This window comes from Pollicipes pollicipes, unplaced genomic scaffold, assembly GCF_011947565.3.
Source record: "Pollicipes pollicipes isolate AB1234 unplaced genomic scaffold, Ppol_2.1 Scaffold_4740;HRSCAF=5597_pilon_pilon_pilon, whole genome shotgun sequence".
NCBI lineage: Eukaryota > Metazoa > Arthropoda > Thecostraca > Pollicipedomorpha > Pollicipedidae > Pollicipes > Pollicipes pollicipes.
Window position 1 is genome coordinate 12,989,016 of NW_023596545.1, and position 3,883 is coordinate 12,992,898.

The window sequence follows — 3,883 nt, forward strand, 5'->3', positions numbered from 1 at the left end:
TTGGTCTGATGGGGGTCTGTAGGTGGTCTGATGGTGACGTATGGGTGGTCTGATGGTGACCTGTGGATGACTTGATGGTAGGATGTTGCTGACCGAGCGATTATCTGACAATGGCCGAGCGGTGACCTAACAGTGACCGAGTGATGACCTGACGATGGCCGAGTGGTTACCTGGCTGTGACCGGGCGGTGACCTGCTAATGACCGATTGATTACCTGAAGATGACCAAAAGGTGACTTGACGATGGCCAAATGGTGATTTGACGATGATCCGAGTGATGACCTGACGACGAATGGGCAGTGTCCTGACAATGAATGAGCAGTGACATGACGATGACCAAGAGGTGATCTGACGACAACCGACCGGTAAACTGACGATAGCCGAGTGGTGACTTGACAATGACCGAGTGATGACCGGGTGGTGACCTGACGATGACCGAGCGGTCACCGGACGATGGTCGGACGGTGATCAGATGGCTAACAGACGGCGGATTGCCGGCAACTGAACAGCGACCGGACGATCCCTCATAGACTACAGAAGTCCCCCGAGTTGTGAGGGAGTGGGGAGGGTGGGGGCGACAGCCATTCTTGGTTATACACACACACGCACACACACACACACACACACACACACACACCCACACACACACACCACACACACACCACACACACACACACACACATATATATATATATATATATATATATATATATATATATATGTTAAATTTGCCGAGTGCTGGGGGCTCAGTTCCCCCTGGCGCACCAGTTCCCGCGTCCATGGATGCCCTAATTACAATCTGACGGCAGCCTGTTTGTAACACAACTTGTGGCGGGTGGCGCAACCGGTGTGGGGGATGTGTGAGGCTTTAGCCACCCCCATCCCCTCAGGCTCAAGCGCACTTATTCACCACATCACTGCTGAATGTAATTCCAGAATTTGGTGGTCAGGAAAACTGCTCTGGTTTTGGATATTATAGAAGAACTATCATTGACAACGACACGCAGAGCCCAACAGTCGTAATTTAGTAGGGTAGTCAACTGAATAGATGCGGAGCGCAGTTGAAAACAAAATTGTTTAAGGCAGCAGGACAAACCATTATCGATAGCCCATTGATACGCTTTTGTACTACACCTATTAGCGTTCGTGGTGTCTAGAAGTCTATTGACAGTGCGTGGGTACTGTAAATGGGGCTGGAACTCGCTCGTAAAAACTGCCCATTCCTGTCGCAAAACATGGTACCCCCCCCCCCCAACGTCACAAATTCTGGCTGCGCTCTTGCCTGAAACTTGGCCATGAGCCGGTGGCAATCTGATGGCGACCCGATGACAGCCTGACATTTATCCCACATTCCTGAAAGTGACATATGGTGGCTGTCTGTGACCAGGTTACACAGTTACTGTCACCTGGCTGATGCTGGAAACTGACCTGAATATGACAGCACGGCAACCAGGCCATTACCTTACGGGCGCATAAAACTGATATTAAAGTGACATAGACTTGTCGTAAACGTGGCACAAACATGGCGTGTAAGCTCCATAAACGTAAACATCAACGGAACCTTAGTGTAAGCTGAGCGAGGCACGGGCGTTACCGGGCAGAGACCGACAAGACCCTGGAGCCGATAGGACCGGTAAGTGACCTGAGTGGGACCTTGTAACCGGCCCTCTGACGGGAGTAACCGGCCCTCTGACCACCTCTGATCCAGTGTGCCACGTCCACGTGACCGTTGAATTCCCGCTGGCCAAACTGTGTGCCCATGCCGACAAGGCGGTTAAAGGCCTTGATGCACCTTGATGGAGGCGCTACTTTTCAGTCCGCAGAACCATAAAGAGCAGGTGTAAAAACACGCTTTTCAGCGAGCGTTCCATGTATGACGATGCATCCACCATTTATGCATTACCAGCTAACTATATTCATCATCTCGGATGAAACAACATGTGATCGTGGTCAATGCCTACCATCTTCAACAGAATTAGTCGACTTCTTGCTTGGGTAGGTGCTCAAACATTTGTTCAGAACCCATGACACAAATTATGACTGTTTATCTGGAAGAGTAGTGTTATGCGAAGTAGAACGTAGTATTTCCCTAATATATACCTTAGGTATGAATGCATGCATCAATACACATACATGTGCATTCACGTGGGGCAGGTTTTCAAATTCAGGTTGTAGGTCGCGCGATTTCTCGGAATATCAAAATGTAGTAGTTGGTATCAAAATCTTACCATCTATGTTTTGGCACGCATGAAAGATGGACATGCAAGGCTTTGATCCTCTAACTCCATTGAACACACTGACTATTTTCACGTCCTGTGTTGTATAAGGGGAATCTCAGAAGTTCTACATATCAATAACATCTTAACGATTCAACACGTGTTACAACGACCTCGAAATGTAGTCGCGTCACGTGTTAATCGGCATGCACGCTATTTTTCGATGAAGTCACTTCCAACTGCAGTACATTTCTTCCAGTGTTACTAGTTTGCGGAGTCTGTCACCAAGCATGTTAGGGTACAATCCCCGTATGCATTGGCACGCTGTCGACTTGACCTCCTCATCAGATGAGTAGCACTCACCCTTCAAGTGTTCTTTCAGCTTCGGGAGCAAGAGGTAATCGTTAGAAGGGAAGCCAGGGTTATTCCTGGATGCAGTATCATGGATAACCTTAAAAACCGCATAGCGGCGGGGATGGTTCCGCTGATGACGTCGCCAGACGTTGTCGTGTTGCAGGATGATTTCACGGGTGTTTCCCCTTTTCTCCTGTTTTCTTAGCAGACCTACGCAGCGTTTGGAATCTATCGTGTCTCCCTTTTTCAAGAAATCCATGCGGATAATTCCTCAACAGTTCCAAATCGCGCTCGGCATGACCCTGCGAATTGAACTTATGATCTTATCTTTTGTCGGCTGTAGCAAAGCTTTCTGGCAGTTTACATGGCTTGTCTTTTCTTTTTTGAATCATAATGATGCATCCATGATTTCTGATCGGCCACAATACTCCACCAAAAATTTTCAACTACATTTTCACGTGGCTCAAGATTATCATGGAACAAGCACTCCTTCAGCCGTCAGCTTTTGAGTAACCTTACACGGCATCCACCTGGCACGAACTCCACCACATTCAAGAACATTAATCGGGTGACTGACTCACTTCTTTGAAATTCTCAAACACGCCACATCTTTTTCCTGCTTGATACGACAATTTCAACGGATGAGTACATTAACAGGATTTTTTGCTCATCTCGTTCGCTGTTGTCATGTGCTTTTCCGACCGCGTTTGCAGTGCAATGCACTGAGTAGACTTCCCATGACTCGAAATAACCTTTTTTTACTCCGTCAGTGCAAAGCCAACAGTTAATGCATGCAACTTTGGAATACATGACCTGTGGTTTACTGAGATGTGGTACAGATGTGAAATCTCTGGTACGTTTTGGTGATAGGTCATGTTAAATTTCACTTTATTCCTTTTCATTTGTTTTTAAAAACTGGCATCACATTGCTTAAGCTCTACTTTGGAATAATAGAAATCCCGTAGTCAAGGTACCTTGACCGCTGAATTTAAGCAACACAACTAATGTTAGCCCCACAATGTTGTGCTTTAAATGACGCTGAAATGACGTGTTATGCTAACTTAACGTACAGTTTTGAAATAAAGAGAACTGACAAAACGCGGATTGCAGGTTAGTATCGTGTCAGCATTGCAGCACCATACACTTTTGTGATCTGAGCCACTAGGTGGGCGGGCGGCCTGACTGACATTTTAGAAAGGCTTCGTCTGTGATTCAGACAATGGTTTTTATTTCACCTTCTGCAGGGTTCGCAAGGATGTCCATTTAGCGATCCAGAACGAGCTGTGTTACTTAACCCAACAGTCTGTAGTGGCA